General features: G+C 38.7%; 1 pseudogene; it reads left to right on the forward strand.

The window, feature by feature from the left end:
* Positions 1-4,836: 4,836 nt before the first annotated feature.
* Positions 4,837-5,391, forward strand: LOC145819224 (protein VACUOLELESS GAMETOPHYTES pseudogene; annotated as a pseudogene).
* Positions 5,392-13,863: the final 8,472 nt, after the last annotated feature.

Below are 13,863 nucleotides of genomic sequence, written 5' to 3' on the forward strand. Positions count from 1 at the left end.
TCGGGAGCTTGGGTACGATCGGGGAAGGTCAGCTATGAGCACCCCCTTTCGCCCGGTCCGAAGACCGGCCTCTACTAACCGTGATATCCGTTTTTGAAAACGTTATGTGTTCTTATTCCATTTATTAGCCTAGAATTACTATGTTGTGCATGCAGCAAACAAGTATATACCAGATTGCCTAATTTGGAAATAAACATTGCATATCCGTTCGGTTTGAAAATGCTTTGGAATTTGCTACTCGCAAGTAGGCTAAAATACGGATTTCAACGAGTTTTTCCAACTCAAGCAATCCGGTCTTCACCCACAGGCATTCAAAACAGTTTAACACATAAGCATCTAGCCACATGTTAAGCATGCTGTTATGGCAACATTCACACTCATGCGATATGCTAAAGCGGAAATACTTACATAGTACTCCGTGCCAAAACAAAGAACTTGTTAGCAAATATGCATGATCCAAGTCCATGTGAAGTGCCTAATGCATCGCATACAAAATGTTGCTAGAATAGGCTCGGCTATCCTAAACATGTCATGTGAAAATGCACAATTATCACGTATTCAGTTTGGGAATTTGAAGTATTGATGCAATTAGCGTGATGTACCGAGCCTAATGCATGCAATACAAATGCATGGATGCACACATGCATAGCATAAGGTATGCTAAATTAGACGTGCCCTAATACTAACCATCAAAGCAGGTAAGTAAAAGGGAAGAAAGAAGTGGGGATTGGAAGACATTCACACACCCACACACACTTATTACAGATTTGCCCTCGCTCGGAGGGACCGAATAAATATTACAAATTAACTAACTACGCAAGCTAATTAATATTACAAATTAACTAATTTAATTAACAAATTAAATTAAATTAATTAAAGCAGGAAAGCGTCTCGGGAAACGCGCCACCATGCACAAGCTGCCTCTGTTTTCCTTCCTTTCCTCCTCTGGAGGCTGTCAAAGCCTCAGGACTGCATCCTTGGACAGAGGGGATCATCACCGGCTGAATGAAACTTCCACCGGCAGTGTAGTATGGCCATCGGCACAAAATGGGGTCTGTCGGCAGAGAAAATTGTGCCGGTCGGCACATTACACTGCCGGTCGGCATAGTATTCCTGCAGAACCTGCAACTCACAGCAACAAAGGGCAAAACAAGGCATGGCAGCATATTTCAAGGTATGTATGCATCAACCATGTCTCTTATCATTGTGATGACTCAAAGGGACATGTGCCTCGGTTCTCGGACCACCAATCACGCATTTCCATGCGTGATGGCCCAAAGAACCGAGTATGCAACTTTGATTTCAAATGCATGCAAACCAATCAAACAAACTAGGCCCTATTCCTATCACCAATTCAAGGAACAAGGCATGTATGCCAAATGCAATGCAACCTAGGCATACAAGCTAGGAATGCAACATGACATGGCAATGCACTTATGCAATCATGCAAGCATACGTAGGGCAATGCAAATGGATGGCAAGATGGACTTATACATGAATTAGGCAGCTCTAAAATAGGCCTAAAACAGTAGCCATTGTGCTAAAAGGTGAGGGCTAAATGGCATGCACACACACATGCACATAAGGACCAACACTTAAGCATGAATCAAACAACATTCAAGCACACTTGAAAGGAGGGATCATGGACTAATTAGCATGCAACATGAGCCCTAAAATTATGTTATAAAATGATGCCAAATCAAGTTATAAATCAAGCCAAAACATGCAAAGAGTAGTCCAAGTGTTCAAGGCAAATCAATAATGCATTGAACTACACTTATCATGACCAAACATGGCATGCATTAAACAACTAAAAACAGATTTTTAGCATGTTAAAACAAGGCCAAAGGACTCCTTAGATGGCATCTAAGTGGCCCAAATACAAAGGCATACACCATGGCCAAAACATGGAGTATTGTAACGCATGCTTTCAAAGCATTAAAGAGACATGCAAGGCAATCAAACAAGCATGGAAATGGGACTGAAATAGCATGCAAGATGATTCCAAATCATCAAAACAATGCAAAGATGGCATGCTACACATGCACATACTCAAGGCCAACAAGCCCAAATACAAAGGAGCTATATAATGCATGCAAAGATCAACCCAAACGACTATGGACAGAGCTAAAACATGGCAAAATAAGCACATAATCTTCACAAATGCAAGCCTAAAACATGCTCCAACAAAGGCTAACAACCTAGAACATGTTAAGGCACAAATAAGGCATTACATGGCAACTATGCTAAACATGCATAAGGTTCCAAAACCAACTTGAAATCATGTTATATCATGGATATATAAGCATGAAAAACAAACCAAACATGCTCAACACACACTCAAGCATAGGCTTCCTTAAGAGGCCAAAATATGCCCTTTTTAAGGACAACAAGGAGAGGGGGTGGCCCTCTCCTTCTTGGGACTTCAAAGCATCATCTTCACCACTGAAATCCCTCAAGATTTCAGTGGTGAAGAGACCTCAACACCAAAATCCCGGAGCTAGCACAAAATGGCTCAAAATGAGGCCTTTTGAGGCCTAAGGGTGGTCAACAACCCTCAAACAACAAAACACTCTTAATAAACAATAAAGAGGGCTTAAAAATAGAACTTTTTTATGTTATACAATAATCACAAAAACAGCTCTAAGACTAGTAGAAAATCAATGCAAAAAAGGGGAAAAAAAGGACTAGTTTCTCACCCTTGATGCCTTCTTCAACAAAGATGCTCCAATGGCCTCCTTGAGCTTGAATCCAAGACAAAAACTTCAAAACACACTCTTTAGAACCTCAGCTCCTAGAGGAAGGTGAAACACTAGGTGTTTGTGTGCAATAATGAGACACAAAACACCTAGTGTGCAAAATGAGAGGGAAAGAGAGATAGATTGTGTATGTCTAACCCTAACCCTAGAAAACCAGAGCTCTTCTCTGTATTTTCCTCTCTCAAAAATGTCTAAAGCCTCCTCTTTTGCCTTAGAGAGAGCTCTCTCTATAAGCCTCTTGTAAAGCTTCTCAAACAAGCTTTGCAAGAGGGAGATCCCTCCATACACGTGTATGGAGGGGAGCAAAAGTTATACAGCTGTCCAAAAATATCTGCAAAAGCAGATGAACAGCAATCGGCCGGCAAAAAATGCCATCTTGGCCAAACAAAGTGCCGACCGGCACAAAAAAGTGCTGACCGGCAACAAATAGTGCCGACCGGCAAACTATTTTGCCGGTGGCAGCAAAAACCAGCCGGTGGCATCTAGCCACTGCCGGTGATGGGTGGGGATGGTCTACAAGCCCCACCCTGCCTCTCAAAGGCAAGATGCAAGTGTTTGGTGCAAAACCAGACACTAAACGGTCGAGTTCGGGGATCCTGAGGCGGGGCGCGCGAGCCGAGACCTCCGGGAACTCCAAACGAACACAAACATGGATAATCACCGAGTGTTCAAACGGTGACGTCCAAGTCTTGAGGACGGTCAAAAATGGGGTGTCTACACACATGTTTATCACCACAAAATGTGTGTGTAATTCTGCCAGGTTTTAATCATGTCTTTGGACCGATAAATACCCGCATGAGATACACAGACATGAATTTCAAAACATTCCATATAAAACAATCTAGACAAGAGAGATCACTTTGGTGACATCTTGTTTGAATTGATTTATATTTAGAACATTAGAAAATTAAATTTCTGTAGACGTTGTATGAAATTACATTAAATTTAAAGATTTATAAATTTGTTACCCCGTATATGTTATATAATCTGCAGTAATCCCAATTATATATATACATATAAAAAAAAAACTGCACACCGAATCATTTTACAATTCCAGAAAACAGATTGCCATTTTCACATAACAAAATAGAAAAAACAGAATTACATCCATAAGAAAATTCAGAATCTGATTCCAGGAAACTAAATAGAATGAATAAAGCATATCAATTCTGACAATACACATGATATAACCGCTCTGATACCACTTGTTAACATAAATTTCAGAACTTCATGTTTCGGATCATTTACCATGTGTATTATCAAGAAATCAAGACAAAAAACATACCTGAATCCATCGATGAACAGTTAAACGGAAGCGTCTGATTGTCAATAAAACCTTAATATTGACTATGTTATTGCCTTCTAATCCTTTCCCTTATGTGCCTTATGTTTCTCCTTGAGAGGATTTAGAAAACAAAACAGTATTCTTGTTTTTTTCACCTTGGGAAGGAATAGGGACCATAACCTTTTAAAGGTTGTAATTGGTTTTCATAACTGAAAGGTAATGAAAACCAATAAATTAACCATTATTGGTTTCATAACTGAAAGGTAATAAAAACCAATAAATTAACCATTATTAGTTTCATAACTGAAAGGTAATAAAAACTAATAAATTAACCATTATTATTATTGGTTTTAAAACTGAAAGGTAATGAAAACCAACTTTAACCAATATGTTTTAATTTCTATTTCTGCCCCTCATAGAAATAGAAATTATACAACTAGTATCTACACATTAGGTCCATAACAGATATATACCCTTAAGCCTATTCACTAAATTGAATCACTTAAATTATAGGCTTCTTATAAATGATAACACCACATTTAAATATGTGGTCCCATTGAGATATTATCTAACATCTAAATTTCTAATAAGACAATAACAAATAGTAGAACTTCAAAAAATAATAACATATTTGAATAAATCAAAGCCAAGAATTCTTAGGGAGAGAGTGGTTCCCAACTACCTCATAGAAAATATAAATAAAAGAAGTCCTCAACACGGTTGACCCACTTGCCATGTTCATAGATATATCAGATAGATGGAGATTTGAAGGCGAGCGAGAGAGAGAGAGAGATGAAGCAATGCAGCCACTTCAGCCACCGCCACCTTCTAAATTTCATAGAAGTGGGGGAGGAAGATGAGATCATATGCTCTGGTTGTGAGCTAAACCTTTCTGGCTCAGCAGCATACAGTTGCACCAAGTCCAATTGCAGCTTCACCATCCACACCTCATGTTTCGAACTCCCACAACGAATTCGACACCGATCTCACCCCAAACACCCTCTCATTCTTCTCTCATCCCCCCCATACACCAACAGTGAGTTCACCAGTGATGCCTGTGGTGAATCTGGTGTTGCTTTTACATACCATTGCTCTACATGTAGTTTTGATCTTCATGTCGGTTGTGCGTCATTGCCTGAGAGTGAAGATTGTGATGATCATGAACACTCGCTTACTCTATTCTATTCTTTCCCAAGGGACGAGCAAGACTCGATCTTCATCTGTGATGTTTGTCACTGTCTTGTTGCCAAGAACTGTTGGATCTATTATTGTAAGGTATGCAATTATGGAACCCATTTGGATTGTGTAATAGCTCAAGAATGCCCGGATGAAGAATGAGAACTCGGGCTGGGTTTGACAAATGTTTTTTTTTTTTTTTTTTTGGTATAATATAATTCCTTTTGCTTTTTAAGTTCTAATAAAAAATTTGACGAATGATCTTTTAGTAGTTTATTTGATTTTGTAAATGGGATTTGTTTATGATTTTATTGTTTTTAAAAAATGTTATATATAATATTTTTCTTTTTCTTTTTTCACTCCAAAATATAAGTTAGTGTGTCTTTATAAACGTGGATGCTATTGTTTTGTATCTAAGAATGAAAAAATGTAGTAAAGAATAAAAATATATATAACATTACTCTTTGTCTTTTTGGGGACAAAATGAATATATAACATTATTTTTTTGGGTAATGCAAGAAAGTGAGGGTGAATTAACAATATTTTGGCTTTAACTAGCTAGTGCGTTGCTTGAGAAAATGTAAACAAATTTTACATTTTTGCTTGTTTAGTTTTGTCATTTAATTAGTTTTTGCCAAACAAACTTTTTTTTATATAAAACATTTTAGCAAAACTATATCAAAAAGAAAGAAAGAAAGAAAAAAAAAAAAAACAAAACAAAAAAGTAATTAAATGACAAAACTAGTTTATGTATAATTGTGAACAAAACAAAGCACTTAGGTGATATGGTGCAAGTCAGAAACGGTGGCTAGATCCCGGTGGTGAGAAAGTGGAGACGTGGCGGCGCTCAGAATAAAGAAGGAAAAAAAGGCATCTTCACTGTATTTGTAGACAATATCCCATCAGCAATGGATGCCAATGCTCTGTTCAAACTTTTTACCAAGTTCAGAATCGTGAAGGATGCCTTCATCCCTCTTAAAAGAAGGAAGGTGACAAATTCAAGATTTGGTTTTGCGCGTTATGGCTGTCGTATAGCAGCATCTGTTGGCATCCAAAAAGCGACTTTTTGGTGGATGATATGATGCTTGTGGTTAAAATGGCTACCTATGATAGGAGCAGCAGCACTGATCATAACAGAAGAAAGTCTCAGGACGCCAGAAGATGTTTGGATGCAACTCATATCAGAGGTAATGCTGCATATGTGGGCCATAGATCTTTTGCTGAAGAATTAAAAGGGAAACCCCTGTGGAGAATGGGAACTCACGGATAACCATACAAGTTAATGAAGAGGGCAATGGTTGGCTCTATGACAGTATAATAGTGAGATTCAACACAGAGTATACTACTCACATCATTTTCAAAGCTCTGAAAGAGAAAGAGCTAGAGCAGATAGAAGTCAGGAAATGGGGAGGTTGAGACATAATAATATCCTTTAATTCCACCAATGAGCTACATTCAAACATTGATAAGATTAAAGAGTTGTTTAAGGGCTGGAGCCAATCTGTGATGGTTTGAAAGCCAAATCTTCATCTGCAGTAGGAGAGGTGCGTTTGGTTGAGGTGTCATGGTATACCTCTGCATCTGTAGAATAGGAATACACTAAACAGCATTGGGAGTTTATGGGGTACCATTCTAAGCCTAGATAGTGGTATTTGGCATCCTAAATCCTTCTCCCACATTAGAATCAGAGTGGCCACTGCGTGTATGGAACTCATCAACAAAACCATACTTCTGGAGTGTAAGGGCAATTTTTATTCCATCCTTGTATGCGAAGAACACTTAGCAGATTCTGGTGGATTGAAACTATCAGGAATGGATGAATCCAGTTTCACTGGAACCAGCTACAGTGAGGCGGTAAGAAACACCCCAGCGGCAGCTGTCAAGAGCAAACTAGATGGTGATGAGGTGGCAGAAATGAGAGCCATATTAGGTGCTGACCTGGCTTGCACAACCGAGTTTGAGCAACGGGAAGAGCCTATTGGCAGTCACATAGGCGAGGAAATAGGTACTGTTGTTGAAGAGACCTGCTATGTTGGAGGCTCAAACAGAACAAAGGGAGCATGCGTTGAGGGGACTTTGATGGAAGGGTCAGAGCAAAATTCAAAAAATAATGATGGCAAGTTAAGGTGTGTTCAACAAGCTACTTCACCTGGTGCGTATGGAGATGGATTTGGACCTGGTATAAATTTGGAAGTCTTTTTAGCTAACGAACCTACTGAAGTTCTTGGGACTGGCATTGGGCCTACTATCAATTTCGAGGTTAACTTGGCTCATTCAGCAAAGAGGTTCTTAGCCAGTAGCTCTTCTAATAGGCCCATTGAATCTGGCCATTTGACCCACTTCCAATCTGTTGGGCCTTCAGACAAGTCAAGAGCAAATGAAATTAGTTTACTAAATCTCAACCCCCTAGCCCAGGTCAAGTCTCTTGTTCCTAACCCAGATTACCTGCAAACAGAGAGGAAAAAAGGAAAGAAGAAGACTCATATCGAGGGATTCAACAGCTTAGCTAGATTTCATAGCTTTAGATCTACAGTAGCTCATAAGCACTCCTCTAAGTCTATCATTTTCAGACCAGCAGCATCTACTTTAGCCAAGTCTGATCTATCTGAAAGTGGCTCATCTTCGAACAATTATCTTTTTGAAGAAGCCAAAGCTACTATACATTTGGGGAAATCATTGGGTGTCAACTACAATGGGGATGAGGATGTTGTATTGAGCAAGATAATTGATCTAAAGCTCAAGGATAAAGTGAGAATCACTAATGCTGTGTTTGGTTGGGGATTTGGGGAGGAATGTGGAAAGAGAAATGGAAAAGGTAGGTGAAATGTGAATAAAATATGTATATATTTCACATAGTTTCACACACCTTTTCCATTTCTCTTTCCAAATCCCTCCCCAAATCCCCCAACCAAACACACCACAAAGAGGGGAAGGCTCAATAATAAAATTCTGTAGATGGGTGAATCAAGTGTATCGCTTTGTTTACTTATGAAGCTACTATCTTGGAATATTAGGGGTTTGGGTAAACCAGAGACGATAGGCAGAGTCAAAAGTCTTATTAAGGACAGGAATATAGACATTGTTTTCCTTCAAGAGATCAAGAAAGCAGAGGATTCGGATAACGCTGTTCGAAGGCTTTAGGGGTGCAAAAATATGGATTACATGTCTGTGGATCCTGAAGGCTCTGCTGGTGGGCTTTTATGCATTTGGGACCCTGCTGTCTTCCAACTCTCTAGCTGTTGTTGAAATAGAAGGTACAACTTGCTTTCGGGCTCCCTGTATAACTCTTTTGATTGTGTTTTGATTAACATATATGCACCAAATGATACCAGCGCTAGATCAACTTTATGGGTTGATATTCTTAAGCTCAAAGACCATTTCCCTGCTCCTTGGTGCATGGGTGGGGACTTCAATGAAATCAAACATATAGGTGAAAGGATGGGCTGCTCTAGGAGGGATAGGGGGATGAAACATCTTAATGAATTTATTGAAAAATGTGAGCTTAATGATCTGCCTCTTCATGGAAGGACATACACTTGGTGCAATGCTCAGGAGTCTGAGAAATGGAGCAGTATAGATAGAGTACTGCTTGGTCCAGAATGGTTGATTAATTTCAAAATGAAGCTATGGGGGCTGCCTAGATTAATTTCAGATCACTGTCCTTTGTTGATGATGGAGGATGAAAGAGATTGGGGGCCCAGACCTTTCAGATTCCTAAATGCCTGGTTTCTTCATCCAAGCTTTTCCAAGTTCTTTGTGGATACCTGGAGCAGCATTTCTGTTACTAGATGGGCTGGCTTCATACTTGTACAAAAACTAAAGCATTTAAAGCTAGAATTAAAGAAATGGAATGTTGAGGTGTTTGGTAATATCTCATTCAAACTCAAAGTTTTAGAAGAGGAATTACATGCATTAGACATCTTGGCAGAAAGAAGACCTCTGGTTGAAGCCGAAAGGGCAAGAAGAGGTGTGGTCAGAGGAGAGATGTGGAAGCTACACAGAATGGTGGAATGGATCTGGCAGCAAAAATCCAAACTGAATTGGACTATAAATGGGGATAAGAATACTAGATTTTTTCATGTTTTTGCCAATGCCAGACAGAACAGGAATATGATAAACTCTATTGAAGTTAATGGGGTGTCTTATGAGGATCCTAGCAGGGTTAAATTTGAGGTCAATGAACACTTCAAGAAACAGTTTGTTGAGGATTGGGCTAAAAGACCTGTCTTGGGAAGGGTATTCAAGACCATTGAGACAGATTGTGTTTCTCACCACCTGGTCTCAGAATTCAGTGAAGTTGAGATATTGGCTGCAATTAAAGATTGTAATAGCAACAAAGCTCCTGGCCCTGATGGGTTTAACTTGCTGTGCTATCAAAAATTTTGGAAGGTCATGAAACCTGAGATCATGTAATTTTTTGCAGACTTCCACAGGAACAGCAAGCTGACCTATGGCATTAATAGCACTTTTATTAGTCTAATTCCCAAAGTGGAAAATCCCACTGGCCTATCTGAATTTAGGCCTATCAGCCTTGTAGGCTCTCTCTAAAAAATTCTGGCCAAGGTATTAACACATAGGCTGAAGCCAGCTCTACCCTCAATCATTGGTGAAACTCAAACTGCTTTCATTGGAGGGAGGAACATCTTAGATGGGGTGTTCATTGCCAATGAAGTGGTGGATGGATGGAAGAAATCCAAGAAGCATGGTCTGATTTTAAAACTAGACTTCGAGAAAGCCTTTGATTAAGTTAACTGGGAATTCCTATTCTCTCTGAGGTCCAACTTTGGGATTGGGATTAAATGGATTTCTTGGATGAAAACTTGTGTATCTACAGTCAAAATCTCCATTCTTGTGAATGGTTCACCAACTAGCGAATTCTCTCCACAAAGAGGTCTTGGGCAGGGTGACCTGCTCTCACATTTTCTATTCAATATAGTTTCTGAAGGTTTAAACATACTTTTGGGCAGAGCAATTCATCTTGGATTACTTAAAGGAGTGCATGTTGGGGCTAAGGATGTTCTTTTGTCTCATCTGCAATTTGCAGATGACTCAATTCTCTTCTCTGAAGCAAATTGGGATTAGTTGGTGCTTATTAAAAGAACTCTACGAAGCTTCGAAGTATTAGCTGGTCTTAGAATAAATTACCATAAAAGTATGGTGTGTGGTGTTGGTGTGGAAGATGCTCTTTTGCTCTCTTTTGCGAAGCTTCTCAACTGTCATGTTCATAGCTTACCTCTAAGATTTCTGGGTCTGCCTCTTAAAGCCAACCCTGGGAAAAAATCTTCATGGAAACTTGTGCTTGACAAGATTAGATTCAGACTTTCAGGGTGGAAAAGAAAATTGCTGTCCTTTGTTGGTAGACTAACTCTAATCAAGTCTACCTTATCTAGTCTACCAGTATATTTTTTCTCTTAATTAAGATGCCAGAAGGTGTGGCCAGAGAATTTGAGAGGATTGAAGCAGCCTTTTTATGGGATGGAAATGGCCTAAAAAGGAAAGTTCATTTAGTAAAATGGGGGGAGGCAACAAAAAGCATTGAACAAGGGGGTCTAGGCATTAGAAGAATCAAAGACGTAAATGCTTGTCTATTGCTCAAATGGTGGTGGAAATTTGGAACTCAAATTAATTCACTTTGGAGGAGGGCTATATGTAGCAAATACAAGATAGATGAGGCTTATTGGAATCCACCAGTAAGATTGTCTTACAAACATTCTAGAGTTTGGAAAGACATCTTATCTTTTGGAAATCAAAACAACATTATTTACAATTTTTATGTGGATAACTGCCAAATTAAAGTGGGAGATGGAAATATAATTAAATTTTGGCATGACAGATGGTGCGGCAACTCCTGCCTTAAGATTGATTTTCCCCTACTGTTTAATCTTTCAACTGATAAAGAGGGCACTCTTCATCAATTCTTTGCAAGGAAGACCAGTCCAAATAATTGGAATTTTCCCATTAGAAGAGAGCAGTTTACTTGGGAATTGGATGAAAAATCTAGATTGCTCGGAGTCCTAGCTTCAGCCCCTTCTCTAACTCTCCATAGGGCTGACTGTTTTATTTGGGCAAATGCTTCTACAAGCTCTGGTGAGTTCTCTGTTTCTTCCCTCTACTCTTTCAGTAATTCCCTCCTTGGTCCACATATTCCAATCTGTAAACATATTTGGAATAGGGCTATCCCACATATTCTAATCTTTTTTCTGTTGGTTGGCCTGGAAGAATAAAATCAAGTCAGCAGAATTTATGCGCAGGATTGGTATTTTAGAACCTTCTATCTCCATCAGTTGCACCTTCTGTAGCTTTGAATCTGAATCTGCTACCCATCTATTGCTCCATTGCCCTTTTTCTTGGCAAATTTGGTCTTCTATAATTCATGATTGGGGGCTCTCTTGGTGCATTCAGGATTCAGTAGATGGCCTTCTCCAATGGTGGATGAGTGTCAAATTTAAGCATTTTGATAGGTTAATTTGGAGAGCTATCCCACACGCTGTCCTTTGGTCGCTTTGGAAACATAGGAACAAATGTATTTTTACAGAGGCTCTACCCAACTTTTCTGAAACAAGTGATTCTATCAAAATGAAATCAGCTCTCTGGCTAAAAGTATCTATTAAGGACCTTCCCTACTCAGTTGCTGACTTAATCTTCAATTGGAGACATATCAAAGATGGGTTTCCTAATCAATAATTGGACTGGTTTTGGTTTACTCTGTTATGATATGGGTCTGCTTGTGGTTGGCATTGGTTCTGCTATGCCTTTTGTTTTGCCCTGGCTTTTGCTGCTATGTAACATTGGATTGCCATCAGTGGAAGTGTATGTTCTTGCTGGTCTGCAACTAAATTGCTCTACTACTAGTGCTGAAGATAGTCAGCTGTTTTGCTGTTACTATGTTTTGTTATCTGTTCTGTAGTTTAGTTCTCAGCTCTAGTATAGGTTGGGTGGAAGTCTGTTGCTCTGAGATCCAAATAGTCTAAATGCGTTTTAGAGGTTGATTTCAACTATAGTAACCAACTATTACATATAGATTTGTAGAACTATACCTCTGCTGTTTGGGTGCTTCTCAGTGAAGTTCAGTGGTGCTAAGGTTGGTGATGAAGGGTTGATACTCTCAGTACAGTGATGCTGCTTCCTATTTGTTTCTGGGGTTCTTTCTGGTTAAGCTCATTTTTAGTTTTTGGCTACTTCATTGGCTGATTCATGGCTCTGAATGCTTCATTTGGATGCTTCTGTGTGTGTTGCTCTCAAGTTTGTGATGGTTTGGATTGGTTTTGTTCAGTTTTGGTGCTGAGTTGTGCTGGAACCAGGGTGTAGTCTGAGTTGCTCTCTTATTCTTTTTTTGTTTGTTGGTTTCTCACCAACTAGAGCTTGGAGCTTGGAGGTTCATTTAGCTCCAAGCTCCTCTTTATTGATGTTCTGTATCTTATTTGCATGCTTTCATCAATAAAGATTTTCTTTGCTGATCAAAAAAAAAAAAAAAATGACAAAACTAAACAAGCAAAAAATGTAAAATTTGTTTACATTTTCTCAAGCAACGCACTAGCTTGTTACCAACGCCCTAGTGTTGTAGCTTTCGGTGGAATAAAAGAGTGTGGGTTGGTGAAAGGAATAGTGATTTGGGTTGAAAAGTAGAGTATGGTTTGTTGAAAAGAAAATTTTGATTTGTAGAAAAGAGGAGTGCAAAGCAGCATGAGTGTTTTTGTTTTGTATTGTGTGGGTTAATTTTATGGGGATTCATGTATTTTATTTTTTAGTTAAGCCCTTCTTAACTTTCTTAGTTTTTGAGTGTGTCTTTTATTTTGTTTAAGAAAAAATGGTGAGACCAAGGAGTTAGTTGTATGGATGTGAGTAGCAGTAGTAAGGATAATTTGTACTTTCTGAATCTCTCTTGATGCATGTCATCTTCTTATACATTTAATTTTATTTTTTTTGATTAGCCAAAAATAACTACATTGATGAATAAATGTACAACAATAAGGATTACATCAACAGATATGAAGAAGTGCAAAGAGCATCACGATAGACCTTCACCATTCCAACTATGTTGGTACCACGATGCCTAACTGATCATATGCTAGCGCAGCTCCAAGTTAGTGAGAGACCAACAAGAAAACAGGACAACACCAAACAGAAGCAAAACAGAGCTTCTCTGCCTCAATATAACAAAGCTCCTCCCAACTCAGTACAACATAGCTCCTTTGAAGCACAGCCTATTTTGACTCAAATTACAAATGAAATCATTGGTTGTAAAATGAAAATCCTTCAAGTGTGGATTCAACCACGGAGCTATCCTGGTCTTAATCACACTACAAAAAAATGCACCTTTGTCGACTAATTTTGGCGACTAAAACATTTTTAGTCGCCAAAAGTATAATATTTGGCGACTAGAAATTAATTTGTCGACATTAGTTCAAATATATAGCTACTAAAATATTTTAGCCATTAAATATTTATAATTGGCAACCAAATTTCAATTTAGTCGGCAAAATTTAATTTTTTAGCGACTAAATAGAAGATTAGTCGCTGTTAGTGTACATTTTAGGTGAAAAAAATAAATTTAATCTGTAATATTGCTTTTTCCCGACTAAATTATATCTTAGTCGCGAAAGGTGAAATTTAGCGACCAAAATTGTCATGACCCGAACCCGC

The sequence above is a fragment of the Camellia sinensis genome, chromosome 2 (genome assembly GCF_055761805.1).
Source record: "Camellia sinensis isolate YWXY chromosome 2, ASM5576180v1, whole genome shotgun sequence".
Lineage (NCBI taxonomy): Eukaryota > Viridiplantae > Streptophyta > Magnoliopsida > Ericales > Theaceae > Camellia > Camellia sinensis.